The sequence below is a fragment of the Ochotona princeps genome, chromosome X (assembly GCF_030435755.1).
Source record: "Ochotona princeps isolate mOchPri1 chromosome X, mOchPri1.hap1, whole genome shotgun sequence".
Taxonomy (NCBI): Eukaryota; Metazoa; Chordata; class Mammalia; order Lagomorpha; family Ochotonidae; genus Ochotona; species Ochotona princeps.
In genome coordinates, this window is record NC_080865.1 from 34919680 (window position 1) to 34932190 (window position 12511).

Consider the following 12511-nt stretch of genomic DNA (forward strand, 5'->3'; position numbering starts at 1 on the left):
AAATCCTGGATATTAGTCACCTATCAGTAGCATAGTACACAAAGATTTTCTCCCATTTTTTTTGTTGCTTCTTCACATTGTTGGTTGTTTCCTTTGCTGTGTAGAAGCTTGTTTGATGTTGCCCCATTTGTTTATTTTGGCTTTGACTTCCTGTGCTTTTGGTGCCTTTTCCAAGAAGTCGTTCCCCATTCCTATATCTTGGAGAGTGCTTCCTATGCCTAATAGTTTGATGTTTTCTGGGTGCAGACTTAGGTCCTTGATCAATTTAGTTCTGATTTCTGTATAACGTGACAGGGGTGGGTCTTCCAATTGTCCCAACAGCACTTGTTAAACAAACCAGGCTTTTCCCCTTGATTATTTTTAGTTCTCTTGTCAAAGAGAGAACTCCCTTCTGTTGTTTCTATTCTGTTCCACTGATCTTTTCTCCTTGTGTACCAGTATCAGACTGGTACACTGCTCTGTACTAGGTCTTGAGGTTTGGAATTGTGATTCCTTCAGCTTGATTTTTATTTTTCAGAATAACTTTGACTCTTCTTGGTATCTTGTGTTTCCAGATGAACTTTTTGTGCCATCTTTTCTATTTCTGAGAGAATGTTGCTGGGATTGATTGAGATCACATTGTATCTGTACATTCCTTTTGTTAATATGGATATTTTTTGAAAGATTTATTCAGTTTTATTACAAAGTCAGATATACAGGGAGGAGAGACAGAGAGGAAGATCTTCCGTCCAATGATTCACTCCCCAAGTGACCGCAATGGCCAGTGCTGTGCCGATCCGAAGCCGGGAACCAGGAACCTCTTCCAGGTCTCCCACGCAGGTGCAGGGTCCCTAAGCTCTGGGCCATCCTCAACTGCTTTCCCAGGCCACAAGCAGGGAACTGGATGGGAAGTGGAGCTGCCAGGATTAGAACCGGCACCCATATGGGATCCTGGTGCTTTCAAGGTGAGGACTTTAGCCGCTAGACCACGCCGCCGGGCTCCGTTAATATGGATATTTTGATGATGTTGATCCTGCCAATCCAGGAACATGGTAAGTTGCTCCATCTTGTAATGTCTTCTTCTATTTCTTTTATTAAAGTTTTGAAATTTTCATCATAGATGTCTTCCACATCTTTGATTAGCTTAATTTCAAGGTACTTATGATTCCTCTCCACTATTTAAAGGGGATGTACAGTAGCTGTGAAATGGAGACTAACATCCAGATGTGAGGATGTAGTGTGGTATGCATTTCTGTTTCCAGACAAAAATGGACTTACAATGAAACTGTTTACTAGATCTTGACAGTAGGAAAAAAAATAAATAAAGGAGACTATACTTATAATTTCTTTCTTAGCCATGGGGTTGTTTGTCTACTAGTGGCATCAATTTAGGTTTAATTAATATTTAATTAACTTTTTGTATCCTGCTACCCTGCCAAACTCTCTTATGATTTCTGAAAGTCATTTGATTCAATCTTTTGGTTCTATGTAGAGAATTGTGTCATATGCAAACAGGAATGGTTTTAATTCCTCATTTTCAATTTGAATTTCTTTAATTTGTTTTTTTTGTTGTTGTTGTTTTGTTTTGCTTTGCTTTGTTTTTTTTTTTTTTTTAAGATTTTATTATTATTGGAAAGCCGGATATACAGAGAGGAGGAGAGACAGAAAGGAAGATCTTCCGTCCGATGATTCACTCCCCAAGTGAGCCACAACGGCCGGTACGCGCCAATCCGATGCCCGGACCAGGAACCTCTTCCGGGTCTCCCATGCGGGTGCAGGGTCCCAAAGCTTTGGGCCATCCTCAACTGCTTTCCCAGGCCACAAGCAGGGAGCTGGGATCCCGGGGCTTTCAAGGCGAGGACTTTAGCTACTAGGCCACCATGCCGGGCCCCTGCTTTGTTTTTTGCCTAATAGTTTGCAGAGGGTTCTTTGGCTTGGTACAGTCACATAGCAGGAATCAGAAATTATTAAAATATAGGACCTGAGAGGACTCACCGGTAATATTAGAAGAAATGAAAAGAGACTGGGGTGGTAGAGAGAGGGAAAGAAACTGATGTGGAGAAAAGCAGAAAGAAAAGAAGGAATGGGGAAATAAACAAGAATATCAAGACAATGGAAAGCAGTAGAGAGTAAATATGGATAAGAATAATCAAAGAGAAGAAATCGAAATAGAGAAATAACAAAAGAGCACCAGTGTGGGAGAAGCATACAAAGATACGAAAGGAGAGCGACATAGATGAAAATTAGACATAGACAATGAATGAGGGCTTAGAATCAATGAAATTGTATTTGCAGTTTGGAATAGTGTGCCCTTAATCTTTCCATGAAACTTGAGGAAGAATAGGCTTCAAAGTGAGCAATACAGAATATTTTGACAAAATGTCAGTTACAGTGGCCAGCACAGTGGCTAGAGGGAAAAGCATGCCTTTGCAACACCAGCATCCCATATGGATGCTGATTCGGGTCCTGGCTGTTCCACCTTCTATCCAGCTCCATGTTTATGTGCTTGAGAAAGCAGTGGAAGACAACTTAAGAACTTGAGTCCGTACACCCATGGGAGGCCCAGAAGAAGCTCCTTGTTACTGGCTTCAGACTTACACAACTCTGGCCATTGTGGCCCTTTCAGGGGGTAACCAGCAGATGGAAAAACCTATGTTTCTGTCTCTTACTCTCTCTATATATATATTTACAAATCTGACTTTCAAATAATTCTTTTTTTTAAAAAGTGTGGATCTGAATAAGACATTTTTTCCTTCTGTTGACAATCCAAATGTTTTTAGTCTGAATGTTGTTCCATTACTTTAATCTGTGGAAGGCAAATATTTTCTTTAATATTTACATTTATAAACCCAGTAATTTTCTATACAAGCTTTCCCATGGCATAATCAAATATTATGTGAAGGAAACGTTCTTTTTATCAAAATATTACAAATGTTGAATGAAATTTGATTTGTGATTAAGACTGCTATTGCTCATCCACTAATGAGTTAGTGAATCCAATGATCATTAATGATTGATGCCATGGCAGAGACACGACCACATAATTTGATCTTTAAGATGCATGAAGCATGAGCACCTATCAAGTAATCTTGCCAAAAAAGAAACAAAAACTTCAGTTATCAATATGTAGAAAACACAAAATACAGAGAAAATTTCTAAGCTATACAACAAGGAAGCAAACAGTGAAATCCAAGCTGTGATTATTTCCAACAACATGTAAAGGATAAAACATGAAGAAGTTTAATTAAGGTGGTCAAGGAGTATACGTTAAAAACTGCATGTCACTGCTGAAAGAAATTAAAGATCTAAATAAGTGGAAAGACATTCCATGTTCATAGTTTTGGAAAATTTAATGTTTTCAAAATTCTGATTATTCTAAATTGAACTATAGATTCAGCACAACTCATGAAAATCCCCTGTTGAAATTGACAAGCAGGTTCCTAAAATAATATCAAATTGCAAATGACCACCATAAAGCAAAATGATACTGAGAAAGATGAGCAAAGTTGCAGAACTCACACTTAACAATTCAAAACTTGCTACTAAGATGTATATTCAGAGAACGTGATACTGGTGTCAGGAAAACTGAGTGAAACAGTTGAATAGAAAATTCTTTCACTTAATGTCCATTTATTTTTTATTTGAATGCTAAAAATTTCAAGATGAGAAAATATTTTTTTTCAACGTATAATGCTAAGACAACCAAAACTCTATGTACAAGGTATAAAATTGGACTCCTATCTCACACTACATGTAAAATTTGATAAAAGTGGCTTAAGAACTAAATGTAACAGCTAAACTATAAAATTCTTATGAGAAAACCAGAATCATTCAAACCTTGGATTGTGCAACAATTTGTTTGGACTCCAAAAACAAAAGCAGCAATAGCAATCACCCAAATGAAACATTTTTGAACCTTCAAGAAATAAGAAAGTTAAAAGATATCCCACAGAATGGGGAAGGGTGGATTTTACAAGTCATGTAAGGGTATTGTTTCTAGAATATATGAAAAAATGACAACTCAATAATAACAAGCCAAATAGCCCAACGTAAAAAAGGAAAAACATCTGAAAGGTTATTTAAAGAAGATACATAATGTGCCTTCATCCTAGATCCTGCCATTGCATGCCGCATGGGGGGGCTGCAGATTGCCTGGGGGAATAGAGACCACCAGGGACATGTTTGACAGACATGGAACACATGATATCTGGGGGCTTCCATGGACCAGGCCACTACACTTGCAGGAAATTGAGGCAGTTGAAATAGGGTGGTTTAGAAAAGAGAATCTGGAGGGCATGTCTGGGTCAGGCCAAAGTACCCTTCCATGTGGTAGACCTGGGCTGAGTTAGATAGTATCAGCTGGGTTGAAGAATGGTATAATAGATATTGACTTTGTTATTTTACCTATTTATTTTCAATTCAAACATAAAATTCAGCTTAACTGAAAGGTATGAAGAAGTCATACATGAATTCTGGGGTTGGGGGTCAGGTCTGCAATGCTAGGCCACAGTGCCCATTGGTGAGTATCGGGGCAGAAGGTGGGACACTTCAGGGGCTACGGGTGGGCCTAGTAGAGATGAATGAGGTTGCCCCAACTATGCCACAGCACCTACCAGTGTGTGTGATGGCCGGACTTGTGATGAGCTGGGCTGGGATTGGCCGCAGCACCCACTGGTTTGTGTGAAAGATGAACTAGGGGCAAACCTAACCAGGCAGCTGCATCCTCTCCTAGGAGCATATCCAAGAAAAGTAAAAACAGACATCTACATAAAATCTGCACCCAGACTTACATCATCACATTATTCAGAGTAGTCCAAAGTTAAAAAATACACCAATATCCATCACCTGATGAATCACGGCACATCCATGCAACGAAACTTCTTTGGCATTAAAAACTGATATATTGAAACATACTATAATATGAATGGACCTTGAAGACAAGTCAAAAACGATAGCACGTTATATGATTCCATCTCCATAAAATGCCCAGAATATTAAATATAGAGAGAAGAAGACAGATTAGAAGCTATGTAGGGCTGCAGGATGAGAGTGGAGTATAGTGGAATTACAAACTGATGCCCAAGATAAATGAAATTTTATCCTTTCACAAGGAAAATATTCTCCACTTGTTATGGGAATAGACTCAAAAATCAGTGATAGATACACTGAATTACATACTATAAATGAGTAAAATGTAAAGTGTGTGAATAAATATATTTTTAATAAATATATTTTTAAGCGACAACAAAAAAATAGATGGCAGACTGGGCTCCACTCAAGAACTATATTATTCTCTGACACCTATGTGTTCAAGTCTTCTGTTGTTTTCACTTTCTGCCTTCTTAATCTATGTATCTCTGAGTGATCTGTGTGAAAAGCTGCCAGTATGGGGCTGCTTTTTTGGTATAGCATGTGAAGCCACCTCCTGAAAAGCCAGAATTGCATATTATCCCAGGTTTCAGTCCCTGCTAGTCCACGTTATGATCTAGCTCCCTGACAATGTGCCTGAGAAAGCAGCAGATGACCCAAGTGCTTGGGCCCATGACACCCACATGGAGACCCAGACAAAGCTGCTGGCTCCTGCTTCAGCCTGGGCCACCTTTTGCCTATGTGGTTACTTGGGGTGTGAAGCAGCCAATGGGAGTCCCCCCCCCCCACCGTTTCTCTTTGTATTATATGTGTTGAAGTTTTATTTAAAATGATTTTATAATCCTGGTAACCTGAATTATTTATCCTGTGAATTTATTCTGTTTATAATAATGCTTTCACCATAAAATTTGTCATTAATATAAATATACAAGTTCTCTGGGCCCAGTGCGATAGCGTAATGGTTAAGGTCCTCTGCTTGAACACTCGGGATCCCATACGGGCACCGATTCTAATCCCAGCAGCTCCACTTCCCATCCAGCTCCCTGCTTGTGGCCTGGGAAAGCAATCAAGGACAATAAAAGGCCTTGGGAGGCTGCACCCTCGTGGGAGACCTGGAAGAGGTTCCTGGTTCCCGGCTTCGGATCTGCGCAGCACCGGCCATTGTGGTCACTTGGGGAGTGAATCATTGGACGGAAGATCTTCCTCTCTGTCTCTCCTCCTCTCTGTATATCTGCCTTTCCAATAAAATAAATAAATCTTAAAAACATATATATATATATATATATATATATATATATACACACAAGTTTTCTTCAACTAGTATTTCCCTACTATTTTTTTCCATTATATGGCTGTGACATTTTCTAATTATCTTAGTAATTTTAATGCAAGTATTTAATGGAATTTAAAGCTAATCAACTGACCTTTCTTAACAGCTTAAAGACAGGACAACAACAAAAATACATCCTATCAGTGTGTAATTAAGTTATATAATTCTTTAATTTTATCTTGCTATTGCCTCAAGATTGCACAGTGCTAATATTTCATATATGGTGAATGCATATGTAAATTTGCTCAGATGTTTGCCAGTATCTGTGCTCAATAGTACTCCAACTCAGACCTTCCATCCAGCATCATGTTCCCTCTAACTAAAATATTCATTTGAAATTACTTTCAGCCCAGATCTCGTTCAAAATTCTTTTAATTTTAACGTTCTTTAAAGATAATTATTCTGGGTTCAAAATTCATTCAGTACACTGAATGTGTTTTCCAACTCTCTTCTGCTCTTATTATAATTGGTCAGTTAATCTTAAATCTAGTGACTTAAATTTCATGTATTTTTCTATAAACAGTTGTAAGATCATAGTGATACTTCTCACCCTATCCTCTTCCTCCCTCTACCTTCTCTCCTTTTTTACTTTCTTTTAATTTGTGCAATAACATACTTGCAGTTTTCTTTATGTTTACATGTTTAGCCTTCCACTAAATACGGAGTTTCAAAATTAGTAAGCAGGAAAAAACCCCACTGTTTTCAAGAGTGTAGACAAGGGTTAGAAAAATAATCAAATCTAAAAATGTCAATATACATTAAAGTTTTATTTGAAGGGCAGAGCTACAGAGAGAAGAAGGGGGGAGCTAAGAGGGGAGAGAGAGAGAGAGAGAGATACAGAGAGACAGAGAGAGACAGAGAGAGCTGGAGCTTGACTGGTATGGTCTGAAGCCAGGAGCCAGGAACTTCCTCCAGGTCTCCCACACGGGTGCAGGGTCCCAAGGCTTTGGTCTGTCCTCGTTTGCTTTCCCAGGCCACAAGCAGGGAGCTGGATCAGAAGCGGAGCAGCTGGACATGAACTGGCACCCATATAGGATGCCAGCACCACAGGCTGAGGTGTAGCTTTTTTATTCCAGTGTACCTGCCCCTACATTACATTTTTTTTACTCTGTATTTTACTTGTCACAAATCAGAGAAAACATATAATATGTTTTTGGTTTTGGTGTATAATTTTTTTTTGCATATGTTCTGTTCTGCTCTCATTTCCTTTTGTTACATGCTTGTTTCCTTGCATATTCTGTAAAAGTAGTGATGTGCCTAGTGTGTATTTCCTTTTATTTGCCTAGTTTAGTTTTGTCATTCAAGGGTTTAGCAATGAACATCTACTGGTGGGCATTTGTCCTAATGGTTAAGATGTTAGCATTCCATACCACTGATCCTGGGCTCAAGGCCCCGCTCCCACTCCTGATTCCAGCTTCTTAATAATAAAACACCATGTGAGGCATCAAGGGGTGACTCAAGTGCTTGGGTCCCTGAGTCCCACGTGGACGACTCAGATTGAGTTTGCTTCTGGCTTCAGTCTTGCTTGACTCGGCCCCAGCTGTTGTGGGCATTAGGAGTGTTAACCTGTGCAAGGATGTTTCTGTCTTTCTAATAAGAAAAAAAAAAACATGAACATCTTGGAGCATTGTTGAAGCATTCTAAGCCATGATGTCTATTATTATTGCCTCTTTCCTACTCTGTGACTGCTCTGGAACTCTAGTTATATATCAATAGATATATAGATACATACATGTATGCGTACATAGATAACAGTTCATTTCTACTTGCATGTCTTTAATCTTCTATTTTCCATTTTAGTACTTTTCAGGATTACATTATGGATAATTTCATTGAATATGTCTTGTATTTTCTCAAATCTCCCTTCAGCTGTATGTAACTTACCATTGTATTTTTGATTCTACTATGGTTTTCAATTTTAGACATATTTTCTGCTTTTACATACCATCTTTTGAAATACATATATTTAAAAGCTTCGATTAGCAGATAATACTTGCACATTTTATGGGCTACTGTGCAGTGTTTCAACATTGTAAATGCACATGTTACATATACACAAACCGATCGAATCAGGCAAGAAGCTTTCCATTTCCTTATTTTTTTCTTTATGTTTTAAGCTTGCCAGCTTTTCTTTTTCAGTTCTTTATATATTCACGTGAACTATAGCCAGCCCATTGTACTATTGAATGCCAGGATTTGTAATTTCTATCTGGATGTTTGTGATGTCTATTATCCCTCCCCTCTCCGTCTCCTCAACTCCCATGCTCTTAAGCCTTTAGTAATCTTTTTATGTTCTACTATTTTTGGTTTAATTTGATTATATACAGGAGAATATGTGGTATTTGTCTTTTGGTGTCTGGATTATTTCACTTAAACATAATGGCCTACAATTCTATTTCTTCTGCTGTAAATGCCAGGATCTTATTCTTTTTAATGGCTGAATGATATTCCATTGTGTATGTATATCACATTGTTCCTTCCAGCCTCTTATTCTTTGCTCATTATATTTCAATATTTTAAAAAAATTATTCTTAACCACATTCAATAAAAGTAACTTCATATATTATGTGTGATGGTCTACATGCTGAAATCTCACTCAGCTGTTTCTTCTTTCTGTGAGGTTTTCCTCAGGGTAGCTTGTTTATTGGTATGTTTTGTAACTTTTAAGGAAATTTTATGAGGAAGAGAGATGGAGAGATGTTTTCCAGCTGCTGGCTCACTTCCTAGATGCCCACAACAGCTGGAAGTGAGCAAAGCTGAATCCAGGCACTGGGAACTTAATCCAGATCTCCCATATGGTGGGCAGGAGTTCAAGACCTTGAGTCATCACTGCTGCCTGCCTTCCTGAGTCCAGATCAGAAGTAAGCTGGAATCAGGAGCGGAGCTGGCACTTGAACCCAGGTGCTCATGAGATGTGGACATCTCAACTACTAGGCCAAACACCTCATCTTGTTTTATAACTTTCGGCTGATGTTAGTTTTCTTTAGACCTTTATCAGTAGAAATTGTGTTCTCCCACAGAGGATTCACTTTTGCCAATTGTCAATACAATTGCTGATTGGGGAATCTCTCCTTTTAGGTTTTCAGACCTTATCAAGTTACTTGAACTAGGACTACAAGCATCTGAGGACCACCTCTGGATACAAATTCTTATGAGATATATATTTTATCTCCCCACCCAGAGATAAGGTCAAGCCAAACAATTTTTCTGATGCATAATATTTGCACATATTTATGGGATATGTTATAAAATACATATAATACATTTTCATAACGTATCCCATATATAGATACAATCAGGATAATGAAAATTTACATCTCTGTAAACATTCTGTTTACTTAGGTTAGGAAATTTTGAATTCCTCTTCTATTACCTTATGAGGCATATAATAAATTGCTGTAAAAAGAGTCTGTAAAAAGAGCCTTTGCTGTAAAAAAAAAAAAAAAAAAAAAAAAAAAAAGATTGCTGTAAAAAGAGCCTTTGCTGTAAAAAAAAAAAAAAAAAAAAGATTGCTGTAAAAAAGAGCCTTTGCTGTAGAACTTTACACCTTATGTCAACTATGTAACTGAATTCTAGCATCCATTATATGGGTTTGCTCTTAACTTCCTTACTCTCTCGTCTTCCTTGTCTCTAGTGAGCACTACCTTTATTCTTGACTTCATGCAAATTGAGTCTTTTGTCATATGAGAGAGAAGTGTCCCAAAGGGAGTGAAGGGAGGGCCTTACGCATTGAATCTGGTTTAAACCAGTTAGTTTTGGTGTCGTGCCTTGCCTATTGGCAACAAGACTGAGTTCCACAAGTGATTTCTCCTAGTTTGAAGGCCTCTGGGGAAGAAGCTGAGGCAAAAGAAGAGGTTGTGGCCTGAAAAACGATCAGGATAATCTGAGGAGTTGACTTATTTGCGTTGGCCTGTTAACTCACAAAGCCAAGTTCTCAAACTTCAATGTGTCTTTTAAATCATTCTCATTGCTTCTGCAGTTCCTATTCCAGCTCCCATAAAACTTTTATCTTTCATTCTGCCATGTAGAAGCATGAGGAAAATCTCTGGGAACAGAGAAGGTGCTGTGGTTGAGATAAACTCTTGGTCTGCATTCGTGGGAGACAGACAAGACACAGCGACACTCTTATCAGGACTATGAGGGAGCGTGAAAGGGGATAGTGGATGTTTATGCATGTTTTGTCACCTTGTTGTGCTCCCTACAAGCACACTAAAGAACCAGGAATTGAGTGTTCATGGGCTAGTGTCTAGTCTTGCCACAGGTCCAAGTTCACAGTAACATTTAGCAAGTTCGGTAACCCATGTAAAGATTGGAACAGTGTCAAAGGTTTAAAGGCAGCTATACTAAATGAGACATCAGTCACAATCTCTTTGAAAGGAAGGGTATAGCAAGGGATGTGACAGGTTCAAGTCCAAGATGGTCTGGCCTAAGGAATTTTTATAGATTGTAAAGTCACTAAAAGTATGTGGATTGAGGCTTAAGTCCCACTGATCTCTGCTATTCATCGGATAAGCTCAATAGTATACAAATTGTTTCACATTTGAGCCTCTTCCTTATCCATCGAAAGTCAGACAGCATCTAATACATAAAACTTAATTGATGTTTTAACCCCTTTCCCCCAATTTGTTTTATAAATATTTGTTGAGGACAAATGCGATTCTAGCTCCAAAGCTATTCTCAGGGTAGTAAATGTCCCTTTCCTTTCTTACTACAGCATCATTAACATGTTGCCGTAGCTTGCAGTAACCATAATGATCACACTAGAAGTGGCTTCTTATATCATCTTGTCTCCACATCATTTAATATACATTCATTTTAAACAGGAGAAAATGGAGTTCCAAGAAAGGGCAGAGGGCTTCCTGTGTCATCCAGTTCATTCCAACTGGACAAGCATCCTGGTGATTCACTGACAGTGTGACCAAAAGAAGACTATGTACAGGACTCTTGTCTCCTACTGGTCCATGATTTTGTTTTGCTACTCTTTGGAAATTCTATGGAGGATGGTAACCATGTTGCCTCTTTAGGCAGGAGTTGAGTAGTGAGAAAAGACAACTAAGGAGCTCTTAAGTGATTCTCTGTAGATGTATAAGAAGGACTGCACAATGATGGTCAGAGGTGTTTCTCTGGAGGCTGGCTGTGACTTAGACTCAACTCACAAGCATAAACTCTGGCTCCCTCTCATGAGTCACAAAAACTTATTCCAGGATTCTTTAGTTTGCCTCTCCTCTCCATCAAGCACAAATAGGAGGAAAAATGGAAAACTTCATCTGCTATTAGGTTGGTAATATAAACATGGTTCAGTGTGGGATGCTTTGCGTTCTGGCTTTCAGCAAACAAAGCCTGAACAAATATCCCACCAACTATGTCACATATGTTGTCAATGAATCCCCAATACAGCCTAAGAGGGAAAGAGGTATTTTGCCAGCTCCTATTTACAGGTGAGGACACTGAGGCATATGGAATATCTGTAACCAACTTTTGATAACTCACTGATGGATTGTAAACCAATATGCAGAAATTCATTTTGGAATCATAGAGAAGCATTCACACTGGGAGGTGACAGTGGACTCGCTTGAGCTGAAGAATACAAGAAAAGACTTATTTGGATTTTATCTTGGTAGTTTACAATACACATTCTCCAAAGCACAGTTGAGGATATGAACAAGCCCATTTATTATCTGAGTTATGGTCATAACCAGGCATAATGGGGGCAGTGATGCCACCATTTTATGTTCGCACAATGAGCTATTAGACCCTATGCGGCTTTGTCTTGGCTAGCAAGCCTGAGGTTTGCTTTTGTTTTTGTTTTCAAGAGAGGTTATAATGGGCCTCTGGTTTCTAATGCAGATTTTGTTATTTTGGAGGTTCCAGGTCAATCTAAGCAAGGGTCAATCCAGGGAAAACTTATTTTAAAAAGTTCTGTGTAGATCTATAAAACTTGTATGAAAATCAGAGTAGCACAAAAGATCACTGGGCATGCTACCAATGCTTGTCTTCAATAAAGACAGTCAATTTGAAAAGGCTAATTAAAAGAATCCTACTCTTGCTTCTTCTGCCAAGCTACCCCAGGTGGTTTGCTTTCTGGGGACTATGCAACTCTCACTGGGAGCTAGTTTAGCATAGTGCGCTGGGGTTCTGGGCAGGCGGGTGAGGGAGGAGGGAAAAAGTGTACAGCCCCAGGCTGGCATGCTGGAAAGGTGTGCTGGTGGGCCAGGTTAGCATGGAAATGCATATTTCTATAGGAAAATATATGTGTTTTTGAGAGACTTTTTAAAAGATTTTTTTCCCATTTATTTGAGATGAAAAAAAGACAGAGAGACAAAGACCAATCTG